Source organism: Microtus oregoni, unplaced genomic scaffold, assembly GCF_018167655.1.
Source record: "Microtus oregoni isolate MIOR12 unplaced genomic scaffold, Mior012 000009F_ref0000495, whole genome shotgun sequence".
In the NCBI taxonomy this organism is placed as follows: domain Eukaryota; kingdom Metazoa; phylum Chordata; class Mammalia; order Rodentia; family Cricetidae; genus Microtus; species Microtus oregoni.
This window is the reverse complement of record NW_024543068.1, coordinates 30,317,583-30,344,906: the sequence shown is the minus strand read 5'-3', so window position 1 is coordinate 30,344,906 and position 27,324 is coordinate 30,317,583. Positions and strand designations below refer to the sequence as shown.

At 37.3% G+C, this 27,324-nt stretch overlaps 1 long non-coding RNA gene across 1 annotated transcript in view; it reads left to right on the top strand.

The window, feature by feature from the left end:
* LOC121452118 overlaps positions 1-18,069 on the top strand; it is a 287,483-nt gene extending 269,414 nt beyond the window's left edge. The window contains exon 4 of the long non-coding RNA XR_005974814.1: positions 18,032-18,069. This is a non-coding gene — a long non-coding RNA (uncharacterized LOC121452118). The remainder of the gene's footprint in view (positions 1-18,031) is intronic.
* The last annotated feature ends 9,255 nt before the right edge of the window (positions 18,070-27,324 follow it).

Below are 27,324 nucleotides of genomic sequence, written 5' to 3'. Positions count from 1 at the left end.
GGAGAAACATGACTAGACCACAGGGATAGGGTATAGGATCAAAAAGACAATGGATCTGGTACACAACTTCATAAATCATTATTATAAAGTGAGGACAGTTGATTGAGTATAATTGGATGATTTGAAAAACATTGGTCAATAATCTCTGGAAAAGTTCCAAGTGAATGAAGTAACTTCATACATCCACCTTTTCATTTTTGCATAGAATTCAAACTGGGGATGGATCAACTGATATGCTGTTTAACCAGTGTAAAGAGTTCAAGAGTAACAACAACTTATTGACAAGATAAGCTTCATTTTGATCTAATTGAAACTTGAGCCATTACTTAGCTGTCTCTCTGAAGACATTTGAAGATATTACTGTGGTGCTCGGAGCTAGATCGGTAGGCAGATCTGACCATCAATCACATGGGTATTGCAGCAGACATATGGTCCTTGAAAGAATATCAAGAGACACTTGATACAGTGAATTGAGGGCAGGCTTAAGGATTATACCTTGGGGATGTTAGCTCTTAGGATGAAGCAGAAGGAAATATAATTAGATATAATAACTTGGGAAAAGTTTGAGTTAGAAACTGAGAAACAGAACCATGGCAGTATGTGTTCATAAAGTAGTAAGCTAATGCCAAGGAGGGAGAATGATGACCTTCTTACTCTGTGGTTGAGCGTTCTTTCTGTGGATGTATGAAGTTACTTTCTGTGTTTAAGGGTGACCTCATCTGCTGTCTCCAGTATCTAAGTATTGTTGCATTTCTTCGAATCACTGAGGCTTGATGTACAAACATTTTTCATTACAAAAGATAGTAGCCATTTTAGTGAGGGAGGGTAGAATTGCGTATCTTAAAATTATTTTTAAGATTTTTTCTGAACTTTGAGAAATGTACTTTTCTTTTTAAGTATAAGGAGACAAAAGTAGCACAGAAACTTAGTGAAAATGCTTGAATCTGGCCTAAAGATGTGTATTAGCTGAAGATAGGGTAGTGCTTTCGGGAAGAGCTAGGAAAGGAGACCATCTAAATTGTATCATTTCTCCATTGTAAAATGTGATGTTCTCTTCTGTATTCATTCACAGATGTCTTTATTACTTATTTCACTCTTTAAGGAGAACCCTTTCTGTAAATGTAACTGGCTTGTCAGAAATGAAAATATTCTAAAGAAAGACTTGTGTTTCTCAATGTAATTAACATCCTATTGATAGAAATGGACCTGAAAGGAATGGGAATTTCCCCAGTTTTGTGGTTTGAAGCAGAAATGTCCCCCAGTATCAGGCATTTGCACATTTTCTTCCTACTGGGTGCTGTTGCTTGGGAAAACTGGACTGATGACCCTTGCAGGAGGCAGCATTCACTGGGTGGACTTTGAGACAGCAAGCCTTGGGTACTTCCATTTCTCTGTTTCTGCTTCATTCTTGCACCCGAATGTGGAAGCTATCAATTTTCTGCTCCTGATGCCATGCCTGCTGCTTACAGCCAAGCTTCCATGCCATGATATTCTCTTATGTATCTGGGATTACATGCCAAAATAAATTCTCTCTTCTATACATTGGCTTTCCATGGCATTTTTTAACAGCAACAAAAATAACAATATGTGCATGACTTTTATCCTGAGAGAAAAAAAAAGCTCCAGCTTGAGAAGAAACTCATGTTTCCAAAAGATATTTCATGTAATTCAAACAGTTTATTGGACTACTCTATGGGATGAGACTGAATCTTAGATAGTGATGGTTGTTGATGAAGTCAGACTTGGGGGAGTTAATTGGATCTCTCTGTTTTTCTTCCCATGATGGACCCATTGAATAATTTTCTTTTCTATGCTTCCCACTGTTAATTTGGTACTTTTACTGGTTTGTGGAGGATGGGACCTGGCTTGGGACTCCCACTATGACCCTAAAAAAGTTCAACACAGAAAGACATTATGCTACGTCTCTTTGGATCTGACACATTATCTACAACAGTGACTACATTCATGCATTTGTTGATTTGAAATAACATGGTAGTTAATATGCTCTCTGTGCTAGTCAGGGTGCTGTGAAGATGAATGGCCAGTAAAACAGGCCACGTGTGCTTCCAGTATCCCCATAAAAAGAAGCTAATAGAAAAGATTAAAAGTTGAAACTGTAAGGACACTCAAAGATAAGACAGAAAAAACCTTGTAGGTCATGTTTAGATTTTAGCCAGATCCCATTAACACACAGTGCACGTCTTTTAGATCTTAATCTAAAGCTGATAGGCCCAAAACCTTTATGCAAACATGTTCTCATCTGTGTTGGAACTTCTCAGAAGGCCACTGGCAGGACGTTGCTACCTGCTGGAGAGAAAGGCTAGGGAGAAAGGAAAAGTCTGTTATATTTAGCATCTACCTACAGTCCCTCTCCGTACCTGTCTGCCTGTCAGGGATCTGACTGGCTTTTAGATAGACCTGTGAGAGGGGCCTGAGTTGAGTACAGATTCTAATATTATATTCCTCCCGTATTCTCCTTTAGTCTCACTTTGTGATTGATTTATTGATTCATTGCATTGCTTTGCTACACATTCTCACATTTATTTTCAAGCACAGGCCAAGTACAATGGATCGTGTACCAAACCCTCTAAAACTGTGAGTCAAAATAAACCAAGCATCTTCGTAAACTGATTATCTCAGGCAACTGTGGTAATAATATAAGTTAATATTCCTTGGTTAGCAAAAGAGGAAGCTTCACAGAATGGCTAGTCAGAGTTTCAGTTAGGATCTTCTACAATGAAAGGCTTCAAGCAGAGGCAGCAGTGGGGAAAGAGGCCATGGGCCCCTCCTCAGAGAAGCCAGGTGTGAAGAGTAGAGAACCTCCCCTGTTAGAGCTGCAGAAGGATACACTTCCTCCCTGGCTGGATCAGTGATTCCACATAGCCGTATTGTCCACGAAGTAGGTCATGAGTGACAGTTGCCCAGCACAGTAAGTGACTCTTCTTCTCAGCATTAAGACCATGAAGGAAATCAACTCCTAGAAGCCAGCCCACTGACAACATGCAAGCAGGCCTTTCCAGTCATGTGTGATTTCTCTTGCTACAAATGGTGGCAGTTCTCTCTCATGGTGCGCATTTTGCTTTGCAGTTCTGTGTGACACTGCATTTTAGGCGATGTGTTCTGAAGCAGCCTAACAGACATGACTGTCCTTTGATTTACATTCAGAGACCAAGGCTTCCTTACACTTGTTCTTTTGGGTCATTACATTTATTTAACTATTTTCCAGCAGTTCTCTCTGTATCGCATATCTGGCTGAGTCTGGGCACTGTGGAATTCTACCTCATGCTCCCTTCTTTCTTCTAATCTCCTCTCTAGACACTGCATATTGATCTCGTGTCATAGCTAAGTTACTTTGAAGGTTAATGGGAAAAGCATCCTTCACTTTGAGTGCCTTTTTATGTTAGGCTGTAATTTCTGTTCCTAGCAGCTCACACATCTACCTATGGCCTACAAGAATTGGGATTAAAATTCAAAGAAAGTATTTATGAGGAATTGTAAAGTTTAATGAAATCCCATAAACATTTCATATTAATTAATGTAATTCTGGTGTACATATGTGTTATTTAAAGATAGCTTATCTAGTGGAGAAGTGGACAGAGACATAACTTATGAGATCAGTGTTTCAGTTATTTGGGCTCTCTGTACAAAGCAGGAACCATGGAGAAGGTCACAATGGTCAGATCTGTAGAGCACTGAATTGTTCAACTATGATCTTGCGATGCTTTAACTCAATGCAGGTTATGCATTGTCCTCTCATTTGTATTATTTTATAACCAATGCCAAGAACATTTCATTTTTCTTTATTCCTACACATTGCTTCTATGTGCTTATTCCTTATTATCCAAAGCATGTTCCATAAGCCGGAAGGATAAGATCATCTGGAAGTTTGTTTGGAAAGCAAAATATTAGACCTGGTCCCAGACCTACAAAATAAACCATGTATCTTGGTTGTCTGTCAGTTGAAACATATTAAGATTTGAGAACTGCTGTTATAATAATCATGGCCCTTGTCTCTCCATGCTCCATTGTAAGTCAGTGCCTTACCACACTGTGGGTCCAGTTATTCTAGGGATTATTAGCTTGTCAAGACCCAGTAGATCAAAAAAGGTCTATAAACTAGCATATTATTTATATCTGGAATCCCTAAACTGTATCAGTCTGGGGAGTGCTGATAAAGCACCAGCAATTAATAAATCAGCACATTTCCCTGACCCCCACCCTGTGACCCTCTTAGCTTCTAGCAATTGTTTAGAAATTATTTTTCTGAGAAAAAGGATGTACCTTAGTTTGCTTTTTCTTGCTGTACTAAACCCCATGGGCTAAAAAAACACTTTGGGGTAGAAATGGTTTATTGTAGTTTACAATTTATAGTTCATCATCAAGGAAAGCCATGTCAGGAGCTCAAGGATGGAACCTGGAGGCAGGAACTGAAGCAGAGACTGTGAAGAAGTGCTACTCATTGGCTTGATCCTTCTGGTTTGCCCAGTTAGCTTTCTGGTAATTCCGAGGCTGATCATAGGAATGTAATGCCAACAGGCGCTTGGTCTCCTTTTATCAATTGGTCTCTTATATCAAGAAAATGACCCACAGACATGCACACATGGCCTGAACCCGCAGAAATAATGGTAGCAAAAGGCAAGGTGTTGAGTGGGAGGACCGAGGATGAGAATAACTAGGACCAGGAGGTCTTGCATAAGTCAATGACTTAAGTCAAGCTAGTTTATTAAGAAGTGTATCATCATATGTACTTTTTGCAGAGATAAAAATCGCCAAGGTCAGACAATATTGGCAAAGAGAACATGGGATGCCTCTGCCGCAATACCTTATGACTGATAATCACAGCCTAGGAGGAAGAGTTAGGTCTCTAGAAACCATAACCTTGACTCCTTCAAGGCATTGGCCCCATATCTAGATCAGTTTTGCCAGCTTCGTCCTTGAACACGGACACAGAATAATGTTCCTTTTGTCCTTTCATCAGGGCACCTAAGAATGCCTTGGGTTGATCTAGCTTCCCAAACCCATAAGCCAATCTGGTGGAGGTAAATTTTTAACCGAGATTCCCTCTCTCCTCTAGTGTCAAGTTGACAGCCATGATGAGCCTTAACAGGCTGTTTCAAGCATAGTATTATATATGCACAGGTAGAAATATGTCACTTCTGTCTCTTCAAGATTTTGAGGCAAGTAGCTACTTGGCTGGGTCCATGCTTCCGTTATTCATCGTTCTTTTTTCTTACTATTTTCTTTCCCTGCTTTTCACGGTAACTGCTTATACTCAGATTCTGGGATACACAAGAAGGGTCATAGGCTTAGGTGCTTCAGGAATTCCCGTTTCTAACCAAAGAGCATCTCCTAATCAGAAAGAGCATAATTCTTTGCCTTGCTACAATTCCACTGTTAGACCGTAGCTCCTTATCTCTGACTCTCTTTCCTTCTCTGACTCCATACTACTGTTTAATCTCCAGTCATTCATCTATTTCCTAAGTTGATTCCAGCTAAATCTAGTACCTTTAGCTAAAGTCTAGATCTTACTAGCTTTTATGTCCCCATGAAAAATTCCACTGCTAACATTTTTGGTTACATAGAATCATTGCTCTACAATTAAAATGCAAGTCACTGTGAAAAAATAATTTATCAAAATAGGGATCAAATTTCATATAAATTATAATTTAAACTCTATTTGAATTTTATTATTCAGGACATTCTAGAGAAAGGTTAATTAATATTGGGTTTGATATGCATATTGAACAAACTTACTTATTAAGATGGAGTTCATAAGTATTGAGCTGATTTATACTGGAAGGAAATTTCTGTTTGGCAATTTGAATTCTATTTCTTAGATAAATAGTTTTTTTACTTCTCTAAGGTTAGCTGAAATTGCAAAGGAATAGATTTAAGCCAATGAAAAGAATGCATGGGTCTTACTGCCCCCCACTCTGAAGCTACATTGCTCTCTAAATAGGATGTTTTCTGTTAGTTATTTTAAATGTTTTTTTTAAAGCCAGAATAAACTGTAATATAATTTTGCTGAGTTAACTAGTCCTTGTTGTAGTCTTATTATTTATAATTTGTTAGGCGTGTTTGGTGAAACTGAAAAAAAATGTGTGTAGTCAGTGTTTTATTCCATATTTATCTTAGCTCAATATGAGAGCAAGAAACCTTAATAATAGTAACTAAACTCATATGGTGGGAAATCTTGGCCAAGTTGCCTCTTCTGATTAATGCCAGGAGAACTAAAGTGGAAAACCAGGGGACTGAAGTAAGCTGAGCACTTGAGTGCAATTTGCATGACGAGGCTCATTTTTATTATTACAGCTCCTTTCATAACAGATTTATGAGTTTACAGTTCAGTAGAGAAGCCTGCCTCACAGCTCAACATGTTCAAGGTTACATAAAACAGAACAATGTTATTTGTCTTTAGAAAAATGTCTGAGGTATGGGAACATCATTTACCATAACTATTCTCTAGAAACCGAGGAAGGCCATGGGCATTCCGGTGTTCCTCACATTTGTTGGTATTCCAAATCCCGTTCCTAAGGAATACCAACATCAGATGATCTCATGCCCATGTCACCGATTCATTATAATCTTACATAATCTCAATTCATACCCAACAGATGGGATTTGTCAAAGTCATTTTTCAAAAATTTAAAGGACATTATGTGTCAGTGACTCTTGTTGTCATTAGGACCTAGTACTTGGCTTGCAATGTGAAAGGATGTAGTCTGTCATGATGCGGAAGGCAAAGTGACTCACATGCATGGCTGGAATGGTAGGCTTGCCTGTGTCTGGCTGGAATAGGCAGCAGGCAGAGGAGCAGGAAGCAGAGCCCAGTTGGAAAAGTCTAGGTCCATTTCACTCCCTTTCATGGCCCCTGCAAAGCTCCAGGTCTGAAACTTCCACAACCTCCTGAAACAGCACCACCAGTTAAAGACCAAATGTTCAAAGTTGAAGATGAAACACATTTATTTAGTGGAAGGCATTTCATGTATAAACCAGAACACACTTCATTGAACGTCTTACTGTGACCATTTACAGCCTTTTCAATAATTCCAAACCCTGTTAAAAGTTATAGTCTAGATCTAGATGTGTAAGAGAATGAATGATTGGGTATGTCAAACACATGCTATCTAAAAGACAAAGTTTTCTTTAACAACAGCAACAAAAAACTTTTAGGAACTTTGAAAAGGTAGGTAGTCTAGTAGGCTTATCTCCACACACAAAATACCTCCCATTAATGACCATCTTCTGGTATTTGATTCGGGAATGGGAAGATCTCTAGATTCAGTAGAGACTTGAGCTGGAAAATATCTGTGACATGACGGCCCTAGTCATGAAGATTAGGGTATCACTAGTGCCCCCAGAATGTTTATGGTTTCTGTAGTTGAGATGATTCCTGCTAGAAACCTGCTAACAGCACTGATATTTCAGCCTTATCAGTTTTCTAGAATAATTGATTTACACCAAGATTGGCTTTCAGATGGAGAGCGAGCTTTTTCAATATGCCACCTATATAGGCTAGTACAAAATAAACATGAAGACAATTGCACCATGCGGGAATTGTAGCAACTATTCAAACTTTGCAAGAGTTGTAAAGCTCATGTTTTAATAATACAATGGTGGCAATTCCAGGGAATCTGAATGCCCTGTTGACATCATAAAAATTATTAGTAGACAAGAAAAGTTAGACCAACTGCTTCTGAGTTGTATATGATAAAGTTAGTGCCTCCATATTCAACTCTTACATATGCTGCATTGGGGAGTAAGTAAGGGCTTTATGGTTAGATTGCCTGTCCCTTTTTGTGTACCCTCAGGGCAGCAGTAAATCTTTTTTATCTCAGCTTTCTGTAGTCAAAAGTTAATAAGTGTGTCTTGTCATATGGGTGTGTAAAAATTTAAATAAAGTTAATAAAATAAAATAAAATTTTAATAAAGGTAATTTAATGAAATTTAAATAATATAAGTAGATTTATTATTGAAGTGCCTAAAACACAGTTTAAATCTTGATATACATGAAGATAATTTACTAGTAAATAGGCAATTGTAACTGCTGTGTGCCATTTCCTGGGGAGACTGTTTCTGTGTTCTCCAGGAGAAAAAAGAAACCCCTGAAAGAACGTTGGCAAATACTGAGAGGGGAGTGGGGAGTGAAAAGGGTGGACAGTAAAGTACCAAGATAGCCATCAACTTCAAGTGAAGTCCTAGAGTAGCTAAATTTCAGGGCAGAACTGCTATCCTACCCTCTCCACAAACCCTACTGCTAGCTAGTCTTTCATTTCCTTACAATTTAGGTTAGCAAGCAGGCATTCTCTTTTTTTCTCTTCCAATGTAAATTAAAATAAAGACACATACATGTACACATAGCACACAACACACAAAAGCGTAGACCAAAATCATATCACGAAAGCTCTGATTGCAATCCTATGCCCCCTCGGTCAGGATCAGGGGAGGAAACTGACTTAACTTTAGGGCAATGAGGCAATGAAGTTGTTCTGGATTTGCTCACTGTGAGAACTCTACAATTCAAACCAATTGACCTACATTCAAATAATGGGTAAAAATTATCCGATGTAAATTACATATCCATAAACTAAAAATAAGAGAACAAGGAAGGGAGATGTAGGGGAAGGAAAGGATAATTACTAATAAAATCTAATAAAATCCCCCCCCCTCCAAATCATCTGTGGAAACAGACTAGAGTGACATGTGGGTTGGATAGTTGTGTCTGAGTAGAATGATTATGTAGATACAATTCCATCTAATGATGGTCTGACACATATTTTTTGAATTGATAATGATGTTAAGACAGTATAGTGTATGATATTAGTCGAAGTTGTACTTGGATTTTTAATGTTGATTTTGAAGTGTGGCATAATATATCCTTGAAACAATTAACTTTTTGAATCAGAAGTCTTGGTAGCTGATACGCTAGAGAACCCTGTTTTGTTAATTAGTATTTTTCTTCCAGGTTGTCTTTTATAAGGCATTTTCGATTGAGGACACTTTCTATTTATGATGGATTTATTGGGTTAAAGTCACATCTAGAAGCACCTGAGTATTTTAACTTGAAATAGGGAACAATGAAAGTATTGGTTAAAAAAAATTGATATAGCCTAAGATCCTATGCACCTTCTAGAATTAATAACTAATAACCTAGAAATATGAAATATTAAATTTTAGTAGAATACACCAAGAAAATAACTCTACCAACAATTAATCAATATTTATAAGTCACAGATAATAAAACAAGAAAGCAACCAAATTATTTAAATTGTCTTAAATTATATTAAATTGGGGAGATTTTTTTCTACTTATTTTCTAGTCAATGGGACACCATATATATTCCTGCCATCTATCCCATGAGTTTAAACGTTCACCCACCTTGCTCCTGCATTTGGCTCTTTCAGAAGGTAAAATAGAGTTTTGGTTTCTCATGATTCTTTCTTTCTCACTAACACTCAAGATTAGTAATGCAGAAACTGCAGACTTGAAGCTAGCTGATAGATGGACCCAGTAAGTACCTTTAAAAATAGCAAATGGTCAAATCTGACCTTTGGATGCTGACAGCAGAGGGGTAATTGCATTGAAATCATTTCCCTTCCAGGGAGAGAAGCTTGCTGGGCACTGGCCCCCTGCTTAAATAGAACAGGGTTATTTTTTTTCGTAGAAGTGAGTCTTCTGACACTTTGAAGCCAAGTGTCATTACTTTGTCTGGCTTGTGGATTGCTGGATTCTCTGTAAGTGTAATTTAATAGCCTGAATCTGTCATGAAATATTTATAGCTTTTTGTGCCTTGAAGATTTTGAATTTTACTTATAACCGTATTATTAATAAAATGACTTAAACACAACATGACAATATAGCATCTTGTGCAAGTAGAAATATTCTAGTACACGTGTACATTTTGGCTTGAATTTGGATAATATCTAGATGTTATTTGGTAAAAGAATCAAATATTTTGTCTGCAATGTAGATGCCATCTTTTGCAAATTTTAAAAGGACGATCAAAGAGTGAGACAGTGCATCAAATTAATACTTTTCATGAAGCTTAATATTTAAAGTTTAAAAACAGAATGAGAATGTAGTTCAATGGAAGAATATTTACTTACTGGCAAGTGGAGGCCTTGGATTCAAGTACCATCATGATAGGATAGAAAAATATATAAGTGGTATATTGCTGAGATAAGTATGTAATGAGCTAAATAATTTAAATTTTAAAGGTTAAATTTTTTTGCATTTGTCTGAACTGGAGTAACTTTGTATATTTAGATAGTACATGCACCAATAGGAACGATATATTTCACTGTCCAAATAGACATTCTGATTAAGATAATATTTTTATTTGATAATAGGATGGTCTTTTCCCTGCTCAATACATTTTTATTTTGAGCTAGCTTTATGAAGGAAAAACTGACAAATACTGTCATATATTTGTCATATTACATATATTGTTATAGTGTATATATTTAAGGAGTGTAGTATGATATGCATATTCATTATGAAGTCCTTATTAAAATAGAGCAAAATGATAAATTCAAAGTTACTTTTTGTGAAAAGCACATCTAAGATTATTCTTAATGAATCTTAAGGGTTAAATGGGTCAGTTTTAGCTATATTGACCATATTGAATTTCACAACTCTATGCAGGGCCTGGCAGTGACTGGCTAAGTTGTGTGGGTCCCGAATCCCCAAGTCCCATGATTTGGTACCAACTGTTGCCAGTCATGGGTCAAAGAATACCAGGCTAACTATAAGACAGACCAATTATATTTTCTTTATTATAAGGGGGCAAATGTATGAAACAGGAACAAGAAGTCCTAATCACACAGAAAGACAGGGCTATGTGGTTTTTCTCCGGGTACCCAAAAGATCAGGCCCTAACCTGGTCCCACTTCTTAAAGATCATTCATTGGCTGACAGAAATTCCTCATCAATATATGTTTCTCATTATGGTGATTTGAAAGAAATGACCCCCATAAACTCCAGAAAGGGTACTATTAGGAGGTGTGGCCTTATTGGAGTAGGTGTGACCTATTAAAGGAAGTATGTCACTGAAGGGTGGGGTTTGAGGTTTCAGAGTCTCAACCTAGGTCCAATGGCTCACCCTTCCTTCCTGCTGCTTGAGGATCCAGATGTAGAACTCTGAGTCCCTCTTCAGCACCTTATCTGCCTGTGTGCGCCATGCTTCCCACCATGATGATAATGCACTAAACTTCTGAGCTGTAAGCCAGTCCAATTAATTATTTTCCTTTATAAGAGTTGCTGTGGTCATGGTCTCTCTTCACAGCAACAGAAGCTTAAAGCACTCATTCTTTTCCTTTGGCCCTTTGTCTTCTGGTTTCTTTTTTTGTCCTATCCCACCTTGTTTGATTTTGTTGTTTTATTTCATCTTATTTTATTATCATTTCTTAGATGCTTTTTTTTTTCTAATGAGAGACAGAAAGTGTATGGGTCAGTTGGGAGCAGAGGTCGGGAAGAACTGGGATGAACTGAGGGAGATGGAAATTGCATTCAGAATACAATGTTTGAAAAAAATTTATTTTCAATAAAAGAAAAACACAGAAAAAATATGTCAAAGCAAAAGTTTAACCTAAATGATACAAATTCTATGAAATTTAGAATTAGACTTAGGAAGTTGAATCTTTATATTTCATAGTTTGAAACATGCAAAGTGGTGTAAGCCTGGTCTTACGAAATAATAAATATTTACTAAAGGAAATGTATTGGAAAGTACTAATTTTGAATTTCTTACTAAGAAAGGGAGAGCGATAAAAGTAGCAATCTAATCCAAATTCACTGAATTCACAAAGTGAATAATTATGAAGCTGTTTAAGAATCTTCTTGAGATTTGGTTGTGCAAATATTTCACTTTCTTTCCCAGAGAATTTTAAAAACATTTTCAAATAATTACTATGCAAAGAATGAGCTTAATATTATCTAATCAATTTGGTAGAATAAAGCAATCAAAACAGTGTTTCAATTCGAATAAAAAGTTAAGATTTTAAAACATTCATCATCAAACAGTTACAATCAAAGGGATGGCTGACTCACATAAAGGAACAAGGTCATGAAGAAATGGCTGGTGTTTTTTATTTGTTTGTTCATTTTTTTGTTTTTAAGACTTTGGGTTTTTAAGACGGTTGGTGTATCTAACTCAGCTTTAATCAATAATTTCATCTGTCCTACGATAAAATTAAATACATATTTTTATAAGAAACAATTTATTGGGAAAATAGTTTTAATAAGTATGCATCAGATTATCCTCTGTACTCCTTAAAATTCATGGTATTTACCTAATATCAAATGATGGACTAGCATGGCAGTACATACTTGTCATCCACACAATAAGGATATACCACCTAGAGGGCTAGGAGCTTCAGGCAAGCAATGGCTATATTGCAGTCAGACTTATTTGGGAAGGTCTGAAGGGAAGAAAGGGGAAATTATGTAATTATATTAAAATATCAAAACATAAAATAAAAAGGTTAATAAATAGATTTTTTTTTCCAGTGGAAAGGTTTAATTCTTCCCTGAGACATACAGAGCAGAATCATTTGCTTGTAGAATCATCCAGAGAAAAAAATAGTTTTACCATGACTCTAAGGATTTCTATAGGTGAGGTTGAGGTTAGTGAAAAGATTCAGATGGCAGTTTTTATGGTTTCTACCATCTATGCATTCAGAACCTTAAGCAAAAGATGTATCTAAAATACAGGTCTCTTTCTGGTGTAGGAGATGCTTCTGTTGCTTTAATTGGTTAATGAATAAAGAAACTGTCTTGGCCTTTGATAGGGCAAAAGAACAGAACTAGACGCGGGGGGTTGGGCAACTAAAGTGAATGCTGGGAGAAGGAAGCAGAGACAGAGAGATGCCATGTAGCCCTGCAGGTGCTGGACAAAACTTTAGCCAGTAAGCCACAGCTATGTGGCAATACACAAATTAATAGAAATGGGTTAAATTAATATGTAAGAGTTAGCCAATAAGAAATTAGAGCTAATAGGCCAAGCAGGTATTTAATTAATACAGTTTCTGTGTGATTATTTCGGGTCTTAATGGCTGGGACAAACAAGCGGCCTCCTCCAACATCTGTCTGTCTGTCTGTCTGTCTGTCTGTCTTCTGTCTGTCTCTCTCTGTGTCTATTTCTGTCTCTTTTTCATACACACACACACACACACACACACACACAGAGTCAAAACTTAGATCTAAGTTTTCATAATTATCATCAAATACTTAGCTCACCAAAATTCTAAGAAATAATAATTAAACAACTATCAACAAATAGAAGTTATAGGTAATCCTTTTTATATATAATATTACGAAGAAGTCAATGCTTTATTCCTAGATAGGAACATTAACTGAATCTTTCTACTTATATTCTTTTGGAAATCAATTTTATAAATTAAGAACTTTGTAAATATTCAAACTCCAAAATGGAAATACTTCTTCTAGTTATAGGTATCAAAGAAATCAGCAAATGTATTTTTTGAAAATATTAAAAACATGGTTTGAAACAAAATTAAGGAATAGGGAAATCTTTACATTGTGGTATTAAGGATAGACAACACTGAGAATTAAAGTCCTGTTATATAGATTGAAGCTTTATTCTAAACATGTAGAAAATGGAAACAGTTATTAACTGTAGGGGCTACAGACATTACTAGTCTCTTAAGAGCATTGCCAATTTGAAAATATGCTACAGTAGATGAGAATCAAACAAATAATTAGGGTTATCTTCAACCCCAAAGTGTGTGTGTGTGTGTGTGTGTGTGTGTGTGTGTGTGTATGTCTGCGTGTGTGTGTGTGTGTGTGTGTGTGTGTGTGAGAGAGAGAGAGAGAGAGAGAGAGAGAGATGCCATATGAGTGCAGGTGCACACAGAAAGCAAGAAAGAGGTGTCAGATTCTGTAGAAAAGAAACTGCAAGTTCTTGTGATCTGCCTGAAATACGGTATTGGGAACTGAATCTGGGTCCTCTGCAAAAACAGCATGTGTAACACACAATCATAATTAGTCTCATTAAATAAAAAACTGGAGTCAGATATTAGGGGGTGTAACCTGAAAGATCAGAGAAGCTGAGCAGCCAACTGCTAGAGTTCTTATCTCTCTGATCGCTCAGACTGAATAGGCAGAATCTTGTCTCTGTGACTTCTCAGACTGAATGTCCATACTGAATGCCTCGGAGCTCCTGTCTCCTCCCGCTTTATATTACTCTCTGCCCAACCATATCACTCCTGTCTCTGTCTGCCTAGTGCTGGGATTAAAAGCCTGGGGTCACAAGTGCTGGGATCAAAGGTGTGAGCTGTTTCTTTTTTAGACTGATTCAATCTCATTTAGGCCCGGGTGGCCTTGAACTCAAGAGATCTGTCTGCCTTTTTCTCCCCAGAGCTGGGATTAAAGATGTGTACCACCACTTCCTGGCCTCTATGGCTAAGTAGCGTGTCTAGCTCTACATGCTAATCTGCAGGCAAGCTTTATTTGTTATAGTGCAAACAAAATATTACCACAGCATGTATTCTTATGTGCTGAGCTGTTGCTCCAGACTCCCTAAGTCAATAAGGTTTGATGTATTACTTTTGTGTATTCAGTAGGAAAAATAATTTTCTTTGCAATTTCCTTTTTGAATCAAGAGTTATTTTGAACTATGTTGCTTAATTCTCAAGTGTTTATTGATTTCCCAGGTTTCTTTCTTTTATTTAAGATTTAGTTCTTTTGCAGTTGGAGAACATACTTTATATGCCAATCTTTAAATTAATGGAGGCTTGTGTGACTTAACCATTTTTTTCTAAAGATAATTCCATGTGTGCTTTGAGGAACTCATTCCAAGAATGAGTTAGTTGATAGTTATGCCAATATTCCATAGATAAGCATTTTCTCAGTGTTTTCTTCAGATGTTACTGAAGATGGTGTATTAATACCATATTTTAAAAATTTTTTAAAAATTAATGTTCATTATGGTTAACCATCTGTTATATTTTTCTGATGTAATAATATCATAATTAAAGGTTTCTGTTTTAAATCATATTTTGATATAAATTCTGTATTATCTCACTATGACTATTCTTCTTTATATTACTATTTTTATGATAATTTCCCTTCGTATTTCTTTTTAGGTGTGTTTTGAATCTAAGGCATTTATCTTGTAGACATTATGTAATTGTATGTTGCTCTTGTGATTTCTTTTCCGTTTTGTGTGGTTCTGGGGATCAAACTCAAGGACTTATGTATGCATGTTAGCTGAGCACTTTACCATCAAGCTACAGTCCAGCCTCTGGCTTCCTTTTGTACTGGGTTCACTCGCCCCCTTTCTCTCTCTTCCTCTCTCTTTCTCTCTCTCTTCCTTTACACCCCCCCTCACACACACAGGCACACACAGGCACACACAGGGACACACAGGCGCGCGCGCACACACACACACACACACACACACACACACACACAGTAGTCAAGTTGTTAAGACAGGTGTTCTCTGTTTAGCCCTGGATACCTTGGAAATTGCTCTCTAGACCAGGCTGAGTTCAAATTCAGAGATATGCCTGGCTCTGCCTCCCAAGTGCAGGGATTAAAGGTGTGTGTTGCCACCATTACTCTGCAAGGGCTGTCTCTTTACCTGTAGTAATGTCATTGTTAAAATGGACCGTTTTAATTCTTTGTCAATCTGTTTTCTGATAGTAGTCAGCCTGTGGAATAAAACATTCCCTTCAACTTGTCACTACTCATTTCAGGTGGGTACCAACAATTCTAGCTCCTCTCTTTTTTTTTTTTTTAGCCTGACTTCATGGTTTTGCATCTATTACATGACTTTCCTAACTAAAGTTCACCTTCGAATCATGGCTCTAATTGTTTTGTAGAATATTAAGATTTTCTATATGCTAAAAAAAGATTTTTCTTCTGTTCTTTATTTATTCTTGTGGACTTAGCAGATTTCAAATAGGCAACATTTTCTTTGAACTGTGAATCTGTAATGATGTCTCCTCCAGTGCTGGATCTCTTTTTGTAGAACACATTAACAGTTCAAACTTTCCTACAGTCTCCCTGAGTTTTACTTCTATGTGATCAATTCCAATTTCCACATGTATTTTTAGAGCATCGTGATTGGCCAGAAGTGCATGGAGTGACTTGGAATGTTGGCTCTGTTGTTCATAGCCTTGTGAAGGATGTTGTTCATTCTATAATTACCCAAACTAGGGGCCAATCAAGCAGAACCAGATATCTAACCAATAAAGCACAGGGAACCATAGATGGTCACAGATTATGACAATCTCATGCTAGAATGTTACATGGTTTCAACATTTAAACCTATATCTCAGCAGGTATGCTCAAGTCTTCATGTCCTAATGAATATTTTCCAGAGGATGGAATTTCAGATGCTCTTTTATTCTTGTCATTTATTTCCCTTCTAGGAAAGGATTTACTGTTTCCCCCCACTTAACTGTACCCAGAAGCTTCATTAAGGGACAAGGGAATAATGTTGATGCAAAAAAATCACAAAAAATGAAATATAGTTTTTCTCATGTTCCTGCCTGAAGTATTTCTGTCAAAATGTAGCCAAATTCTGACTGATGTCTAGTCACTAATATATAAGCTAACCAAGGGAAATATTGATTTCCTATTATAGAGTAAAGAAAGTAGATGGGCAAAGTAAAAGTGGGGCACTATATTAAAACATCATTTTCACCCTTCAGTTCTGTCACACAGCATTTAGAAAAGGATACATTTGGGCGATTTAGGACTAGCTTAATATTGAAAAAAAATTAGTCTTGGTTGGAGTGAGGGCCAGATTAGTTTAATGCTCTCATTCAATTTAATGCTATCAGAATTTATATATCGTTTCAGTGACTGGTCGTGGGTAATATGTAGGAAGCTTTTCTCTTGATAAATGACCTACCTTGCCTTTTCAATGGATTTAAACTTTGAGAGAGATCTGGTACTAATTTGTTTATCTACCTGTTAGGAACATCTTGAGAATTAATATTTAGTTTATAATTTAGTTCTTCAGTAAGCCTCTTGGACGATGTATAATTCTGCTGATAATGTATGACATGGAAAACATCTGAATTTTGAGAAGTAGGCCAAAATTATTATTTTTTTTTGAAAATCAAGCTATGAGTGTGTTGAGATGTTAATTAGGCTTTTGTTTATTTTTTGTTAATAGTTGATAGTATTTAAAACTAGCTTTCAAAGAACACACAATAGCACTGGTAAAATTTCATAGAAATGTACATTTGAAATTATGCAACAAAACTGAGAAGTTTGAATTCATAGTAAAGAAGGATGAAATTCACACGTGAACCAAGGAGACTGTTTCGTAAAGGGGTCTAAATACCAATACTGATCCTGTGAGACTTCTGACAGGGTTCCATAGTGATAATCCTGCTGGAAGTGGAAATATCAAAAATCAGAAATGTATTTACAGTGTAGTTCTACTTCCCATCCCCTTCGGTTGCAAGGTTGCCTGGGTGTTTTCTCCACCTGCTGCTGTTAGGCATCCTGGAAGAGTGTGGCCCAGGAAAAGACCACAGTTCAGAGTGTAAGATAAGATTTCCATTGGCTATGCATTTTTTGTACCAGTATAAAATATAAAAAGTCAGTTGAAACACTGTAGTTTGAAGAAGATCTGTATTGTAAAGGCTATGAAGATTGAAGCAAGAGCCCTTCAGGTCTGGCTATTAGAAAACATCTGATAAAGCTGTAATTAATTGTTTTATCTGGCTTAAACCACCTGTGTGAGAGACTGTGCCCTCACGCTAGTTTAGAAAGCAGAAGGGAAACAAGAACATTTTCCAAGTGAAAGGCTAGTGCTGCTTTATGGATGTATGGCTTCTCTGTTTGTCATTATAAATAAGGAACAATTCACATAACCTCAGTACAGCAACATGCCAATCTTTGTTATATCTAACAGCTTGTGCAGTCTTTCCCAGTGGTCTGCCTATTAGAAGAATAAGGCTGACAATATTTCTTTCTGTTGCTTGGTATTAGTTGTCCATTGCTTCTGCAAACATACAGACTTTAAATAACACAAATTAATGCTCTGTTTCAGCTCTAACGAGAACAAGGATTGAAAGTTGTTACTTCAATTGCAACAACAGGAAAAAATGCTGGATAAAGTAGAAGTAAACTTCCCTTCGTTCTGTCAGAGAACTGATATGTACAGCCAATGGCCAGCTGACAGTTTGGAGTGACAGGTAAATCCACAAGGTTGCAGTTAGTATATGCTTATGGCTAGAATAGAGGCGACTATAGCTGTACATTTTCATGAGTCCTTACGTCATAATTTTGATGAATGACTAAAGGCTGAGTGTAGAGTGTGAGGGTGAAATGTGTGCTTTAGAATGATGTTTACTTTTTTTTTGTCTTATCTTCATAGAGCCCTCCAAATTCTTATGGTCATGACTTAAGACGGATCCTTGAGACTTTGCCTATGGGGGAAGGAAAGAAATCTTGTGAAGTGTAAGCAGAGCCTTACCCAGGACAGAGACATAATCTCCAATATGAACCCTTTACAAGAGATGTGTTCTGAGACTGTGTGTGGGGAAAGATAGCCCATCCCATCCCTTCTGCTCTTCCTTTGGCATTTAAGAGAGAAAAAGGCAGAAACAGTTATGCATGCCATTGCCCAGGAACAATGGTTCATAAAACTGTGTACTTTATTTGAAAATTATAGAATACCCTTTCAACACCTTAACAAGGCTCTGACAGTGGGCCTTCAGCATGGATTGTTTCCTAAACAAATGAGAGATTTAGGGGCTGTATGTGAGGAGAAGTACTTTAGGGAGACACAAATTCTGGAGGGGAAATTAGAACCCCAGATCTCTGGGCTGTATAGAGCTGGCAAATATTAGCTCATTTATTAGGGAAATTAACATAAATCTTCCCATGGGAGGCCCATTTACCTCAGTTTCTATTGACCTGTACCAAATGTCTGCCCTTCAACAAACGATCACCAGGGATACACAAGAGAAGAAAAGGTCAGATGAGATAAAGGGAACATTACAATTAGATACAGATATGATACTAATATGAAAATTGAGTGAAATTTTAAAAATAAATCATTATGTTAAGGGAATAAAATTAAAAGTAGAAAATGTAAGAATATATAATGTGATCAGAAATGGAAATTCTATAAAAAAGGGGCATGTTGAGAATAAAGATAAACTCTTTGAAGAGTTTATGGGAAGACAAGAGTGCAGCTGACTGACAAAGCAGTGATAGCTCTACACTAAGTTCCCAAACTTGTCAAGGGAACAAGTTCAAAAACAGAGCAAGCAGAAGAGCAATGAAAAGTCTTGGAAAATGCCCTGTAACATGTACAATTAGCTTAATAAACAGAGCAGAAAGGCAAAAAGGAAACGTTTGAAGAAATGTTGTAAGTCTTTTCTAAAATCGGCAAGAGGCTCCAATTCACTCATCCAAAAAGTTCCCGAACACCCAGAAAAATGTGTACTAAAACCCAACCAATCTAACAAGAAACCAAAAATGATACCTAAGAACAGCATAACAAACTACAGAAAATCATAGGCAAGGAGAAGTTACTGCAGTCAGTGGGAGAAAATAATAACAAAATAAATCCAGCTCATTATAAGAGAGACAAGGATGAGACCATCAAAGCCCACTCTTCAGAACCCCTGCAAGCAAGTCTTTCAGACTTTCTTTGCTGTGACAAAAGACAAACAACTTAAGGGAGGGTGGCTTTATTTTGGGACAGTTTTAGATATTTCAGTTCATTGTAATGGGAAGAATGGGACAGAAAAGAGCAGTTCATAGCTGGGAAGGAGAGAGACGGAGAGAGGAGAAAGCTGTACACAAAAGACAGTGTGCCTATGCTAAGAGATTTTTCTCCCCGAATTTAGCCCCCTCCCACATTCATGGCAGCTCTGCCTTTACTTAATCTCTCCTGGGTTGCCCTCACTGGTATACACAAAGGTGTATTTCTAATCTCCTAGGCTATTATCAGTGTGATCAAGTATGCAGTCAAGATTAAGAATCACACTAGGGAAGCAGAAAGTTAAAAAAAATTGTTGTTGAAAGGAGAAAAATATTGCCAATCTCAGATTCGATTGTAATGGAAATTTCCTTTCAAAGTGAGAGAAAAAATAATTTTAGCCCAGATCTGTGGGAATTTACTTTCACCAGAAATGCCGGAAGATGCTGAAAGCCATGTCTGAGAGAGTGCTTCAGTAAAATGGAATCTTAGAAGCTGGGGTCTTCATGAAGAAGGAGCATCAGGAAAAGGCACAAATAGTTGTGAAATAAAAATCCTCTTTCTCTTTTATACTTTCAATAAATTTTATTTATTATTTTAATGTATTTATTAATATACATAATAATACTTATTAATATATTTTTATATTGTATGATTTTTGCAGGTTAGTATAAATTTTATGAGAATTTCGTAAGTGTATATAATGGATTTTGATCATATCCACCTCCTACTTCTCCCTCACTCTCTTCAGATCTCTCCTATGTTCTTGTATCAACTTCATCGCCTCTATTTTTGTCTTTTGTTATAAGCTACTTAGTCAAAATAGTGCTGTGCATAGTCTCATGGGAGTGGAGCCATCCACTGGGGCATGGTCAACCTACCGTGAACACTCCCCTAAAGAAAATGACTCTTCCTTCCCTAGCAGCCATCAACTGCCAATAGTTCTTCCCTTTTCTTAAACAAATTAAAGTAACAATAGTGACAGTGTACCAGGCAATTATTCCATATGGATCAATGAAATATCTTATGGAATTGGAAAGAGGTGATAAAACGCTAATTAGATTAGTGCTGCAATATTCAGGGGGCAGAGGAGTGTTGTTTGACAGTCAACATGCATTACTAAAAACTTGTAGTACAAACTTAGTGGCAACCATGAAAACAATTTTTACAGTGGAAATATGAGCCAAGAGAGAAAGGCCATCCTTGTTTCTTTAATAGGTGGACTTTGCGATAAGCAGCTCAGCACATGCCAATCTTGCTGCATTACTGCCACCCAGGAAGGCGAACTGTGAAAGGATGGAGAAGATACCTTATGCAACACTCATTAGAGTCCAGCCGCACACTCACTGAAAGGATGGAGAAGATACCTTATGCGATGCTCATTAGAGTCCAGCCGCACACTCACTGAAAGGATGGAGAAGATACCTTATGCGATGCTCATTAGAGTCCAGCCGCACACTCACTGAAAGGATGGAGAAGATACCTTATGCAACACTCATTAGAGTTCAGGAACACACTCACTGAAAGGATGGAGAAGATACCTTATGCAACACTCATTAGAGTTCAGGAACACACTCACTGAAAGGATGGAGAAGATACCTTATGTGACGCTCATTAGAGTCCAGCCGCACACTCACTGAAAGGATGGAGAAGATACCTTATGCGATGCTCATTAGAGTCCAGCCGCACACTCACTCACAGAAGGGAGAGCTCCTCACGGGCATCCCATTTCTCTCTATTATATTCATGCTTGAGGAGCATTTGGTATGGAACGTGGTAACATAAGGTTAATAGTGAAGAGCCTAATGTACTTCAATCATTTAACTATGTTTCCTTTCTTTAATCCCTTTTCAATTTCTCTCATCTCCTTCCTCCCTCCATCCCTCCTCTCTCTTTCATTTTTTCTCTCTTTCTTCCTTTCTTTTTTTGACTCCTATGCCTCTCTTTCATAGAGAAGCCAGGAGAAGACACTGACTTTGAATCAACGGGATGTATTTTCATTCATATTAGACTCATCTGTCTTTAGATCTTTGCTTCCATCTCTTTTCTATGCTTTGGATTGTTGGAACCTCTTTTTCCTTTTCACAGGACATGCACCCCACTTTCCTTTGAACTCTCTAATTCTTGCTTCATCAGTCTGCCAACGTGACTGTTTTCTGTAGAAACATCCCCCTACTGTCTGAGTATTTTTCCACTTGTCACTTTTATTTAAGTTTTAAAATGTCTTGAACATGCTTATTTCATTTTTTTTTGCTGCCTTTATACTCCTTAACCTAGAACAACTTCTGTATTAAGATTGAACCTTGTTTCTTAATTCTAGCTCTATTATTGGTTCTTGCACTAATAATCCAGTTTCCTATTATTATCTCTTGCCTGGTATTTCACAATACTATCCTAAGTATTTTTCCATTTTTTATTTCAAAGTACTCTCCTGTAGCTTTATCCTGTCTCCTGGTTTCCTGAAACAATATAGGATCCTACTAATTAGGTGTTGGAAGTAACTCATGGATTGTGAAATATTTGTGATTAAAAAACAACTGCCAAAATTTCATAATTACAAAATTGTAGGCATGATATGTTTCTTTTCTTCTTCGGTGATCATTAGACACCATGGTTGCCCTAATAAGCAAGATTTTATATTGGTATATATTAAATTTTTATCCTTCTAGCTCTAAAATTAGCTAATGATATCAGCTCAGGTAACTTAAATTTTCAAATCCTTAGTCTTTAATCAGTAAAGTAAAATATTTAACTTATTTGATCTTAAAAAGGTTTTTGCCACTCTTAAAAATACAATTATATTTTACTGGACAAAAAAAACCTTTTCTATTGAAACTGGCTGTTAATATATCTTTTTGTCCGAATCAATGATAGGCCTATAGATGGTTCTGGTTAGTTTTTGTGAACTTGACATGAATGAGACATACTTGGAAAGAGTGAGTCATAACCTCAGAACTGCCTTCCTCAGACTGGCCTGTCTGTGGGAACATTTTCTTGGTTTCTGATTGATTTGGATGTCCTACCTAGACTATTACTGGGAACAGTGCCATTCCTAGCTAGTAGGATTGAACTGTATAAGAGAGGCAGCTGAACAAGCCAAGGGGAGCAAGTCAGTTATCAGTGTTCCCTGGTGATAGCTGCTTCAGTTTCCAGCTCCAGGTTTCTGCCTTCATTTTTTTCAATGATAGACTATAGTCTTTGAACCAAATAACAATTTGCTCGTACAATTTGAGTATGGTCAGTATTTATCACACCAACCAAAAGCAGATTCAGGACAAAGGTTGAAAGTTAACTATATAAGCACAAAACCCATAACAATGAATCATTAGTCATTCACTGATGTATACAATTTTCTACCAAAATTATAGCCACCACTAATTAACTCCCAAATAAATACTAAATCTTAAACCAAGACATTTTCCTTCATTTCAAACTACTATTGAGAGTTTTAAGGAGCTGTACAGACATAATCATCTGTCAGCTGGAAGAGACTCTTACTAATCCACCTGACATTAGTTCATTTAAGTCATCTTTTTATGAGCATTAGAGAGGAAAGCTGTCAGGAGATTCCTATCATAACTGAAACGTAGCTGCCAACGTTAATTCTTTGCACTGTTGGATGGAGAGAAACTTATTCTGAGCAGGCCAAATAGACTTTCAGCATTCTTGACTTCACACGTACCCTGTGGTTATTTGCTTTAAAGGGAGTACAGAAGGTTTTGATGATCTTCAACAGTGTTAAGTCATGGCTGTCTGTGTCAGTGGTGTCATAGGTCCCAAGGGTCAAAAAGACCCTGGGAATATGTTTCCTGGTCTCCTTTTGTGTAGAGATGAAGCAGCAGGCCTGTTTTTCATCCCGCCCGACTCCCGCACGGCTAGTTTAACACCCGAAATAACAACACATAAATTGTATTCATTTAAACACTAGCTGGGCCATAAGTTCTATCCTCTTATTGGCTAATTCTCACATCTTGATTAACCCATTTCTAATAATCTGTGTAGCACCACGATGTGATGGCTTACCGGGAAAGATTTAGCGTGTCTGACCTGGCGGCTGGCTCCATGGCGGCTGCTCTGGAGAGGAGAGGCATGGTGTCTGGCTCACTTTCCTTCTTCCCAGCATTCTGTTCTGTCTACTCCACCCACGTATGTTCTGACCTATCAGGCCAAGCAGTTTTCTTTATTAATTAACCAATGAAACAACAGATAGATAGAAACACCTACATCACTCTTATATGACAAACCTTAGGACACGATGGGTACACTGATGTGAGAGGTAAGAGCTACTTGATTTCCTCATTCACTCATGAATTATTTGGCAGCTTAAAGATAACACAACATAATTTTAGAAGGAATTCTTCCCTCCAGATGATTTATGCCCATCTGCTTGAGCACTATGGTAGCACATATGTGACATTATAAGGAACACAAGATAAATTAGCTTCCTTTATTGTATGGTGCATTTCCTGTCCAACACTGGTAGTAATAAAAACCAAATGTGCCCTTATTCTCATGGAGCAGGACAAAAAGAGAGATATATGGAGAAATAGTTACATATATAATAAATAATTTAAAAAAAATAAATGCACCTAAGTGTTACTGATAGGAAACTATTAGAGAATTCCTCTATAACCATTGGATACTGATAGTGAGATCTCATGGTTGAGACATTAGTCATGTGGGAATTGTGGGAAAGGCAGAAAGAGAGAAGAGATAGAAATAGAGAGAGAGAGAGAGAGAGAGAGAGAGAGAAAGAGAAAGGGAGAGAGAGAGGTATGTTAGTCTATTTGTGCTTTTATAACAACAATACCAGATACTGGCTTTCCATATAGCAGCAAACACTCATTATTTATGGTTCTTATCAGAGTTTTTTTGGTTCCTGAAAGCCATCTGCTGAAGGCTTGAGAAGCATTAGAATCTCTCAGAATAAAGCCAATTTAAAGCTAGGTTATTAGGGTCATACTTTTGAAGGGACTTGTTACTGTTCAGACTTGAAGGGTCTTGACAAGTTTCATGTGTCAAATGCTGGATCCTTAGCGCAACAGTGTTCAGAGGTATCTGCATCATCATGGTTGTAACCTCTTAAAGCAATGCATTGAAGGTTTTAGAGTTGAATGGACATTAGGAATTGTTAGGGACTCTAGGGGGTGGGGATTTCATTGGAGGAAGCAGCTTCCAGGACCATACTTTACAAACTGTTGTCCTCCCATCTCCTCTGCTTCCCTGTATCCATAAGAAGGTGAGGACCTTTGCTCACCTCCCATCTCCTCTGCTTCCCTATTTATAAGGTGAACAATTTTCTCCACACAATCTTGTTCACTCTCAGCTTTGTTCATTTGTACCTTCCCTGCCATAATATTTATATTCACTGTAGAATCAAAGCAATAGGGCCATGGACTGAAACTTGAAACTGTGTAGTATAATAAATCCTTTCTCTTTTTATGCTTCTGTTTATTCAGGTATTATATCTCATTGGCATAAAACTAACCAGCACAGAGATATTGGAACATGGCTCTCATGTTCAGCTCCCACCACAATGAGGTCAGCAGGCTCCCTTACAGGGTCTTCAAGCATGACGTTCTGTGCCACCATAGTCCCACTTCTGTGTAGATACTGCCTACTTCCTAATTTCTAGAGAAATGTTGGAACATGTAAATTTTTTCTCTGCATACAAGCATGGGTCTTTTCAATTTGTGGAGTTGCTAAATACAAGTTTTCATTGACAAAAAGATTTTCAAAATACAAATCTTGGATTTTAGAATTTTTTCCATTTTGTAGATTTTGTTATGGGTACCAAGGTTTGGGACAACTCCAATTGTGCCATGAAGGCTTTATTCCAGGAGTGTAACTGTTATAACTTCTTATTCTCATCTCCACCAGACAAACTCTGTGAAGTGGTAGAAGGGGCAATAAAAGGAACTAGTCTACAGGCACCTACGAGGCATTTGCTAAAGGAGGAAAACACTTCAAATGCTTCTTTCATTATTACTGTGGCAAGTTGTATTTCATAATGAAAATTCATCCTTGGAGGAAAAGAAGCATTGGAGGGATTTTTGAGTTTTATGAGACTAAAGTTTTGGAATGAATAAAAATAAATTATCTTTTCCCAATGTGGTGGAATAAGATACTGAAGTCTAAAACCTCATTTGGAAGAAGTAAAACTTTAACAAACAATTTCCTTTAATGTCCTTAGTTTGTAAATATTAATGGAGCCAGATGACAAATTGGCTAAGTCACTCTAGTATGAAGGTAGTATATACTAAATCAAAGTAAATTTAATATTCAGTTCTTAAGGCATGCACATGCTAAAGAGAAGAAAACAGCCATTTTGGCTCAGTAAAAAAAAAATACTTCTAAGAGCCATTTGCACACAACTATTCTTGATAAGAAACACAGAATATATCCTCATAGGCAGCACTGCACGTGAGTGTGATAAATGAACTTGAGAAGTCACCTAGTCACCATCACAGTAGTTTCTTTCTGAAAGATCAAAAAGCCATTAATCAGAGTGATGACGACTTTTCAATGAACAAGGTCTGTGAGGGTCAGAATTACCCAGCAATTCAAACTTCGTTTCCACTTACTTTAACATGGAAACCACTTGGCTCATATTTCAACCTCTTGTCTCTAACTGGAAGCTGCATTGAGATCCTGTGTAGTAAAAGTGTGTCATGGTGATCCATTCCAGACACTTTTTTTTTTTAAACCCTAGTACATGAACTACCAGGTCAATTTTCTCTCAGAAGTTTCTACCTAAAGTGGGACTCAAAGGCCTAATTTTTTTTTTGTTGCCCTGTTCTGAAGAGATGAAAATCCAAGGTTATATCACTGCATGTGGAAAATAAAAGCTTATGGTTCCTCTTTCAGCTGGGAGCTTGGGTTGTCCTCGGTGACGAGCCGTTTCTGCGCTTCTGTGGCTGTGCCAAGTGCTATCACCCTTCTCAGCGCTGACTACAGTTCTGAATCTGAAGCACTTGTGGGCCCTTTGGGATGAAAGACACTTTCCTTGCTAAGTGCCAGCTATCTTTATTGTTATTATTGTTATTAAGTCAATTCCCAAAGTCATATCCACTAACACGACATTTTCAAGAATGACATATTGCAGCTGTGTACTGGGAAATTCTGTTTCTGATGCCAACCTCATAAGTATTCCTTTCATGGTGGTACTTTGGGGATTGACACTTCTTTTTGGTGGCTCAATATGCCCACAGGTAAAAAGCTATTAAGGGAATAATGATAGGCAAAAGCAGGTGGCAGATACTTTCTAACTGGCTCATCTTCTATCTAAGGCATCTGTTGTTTGAGAGTGTATGCAGTCACCCTATATAAAGACTGGCTCTTGAGAATAGGGCAACGTGGTGATATTCAAACACATCCTTTGAGTGCCATCAGAGTAATTGGTTTAAAATGCACTGTGCTAGTAAGCATCCATCCCAAGAAATATGCCAAGTTTTAAAAGTGTGGGTTTTCTATTTAATTTCCAGAGGGAATTTTTGTAATGCCTTTTCATTATGTGTTGGAGAAATCCATAGTGCACACGTACCCGCAGTCAGGCAACTGTACAGGCTAAGAAATCAGGGAGCAGAGTGATCTAGGTTTTCATAGTATAGAGGTACCTTCTGAGTATACAG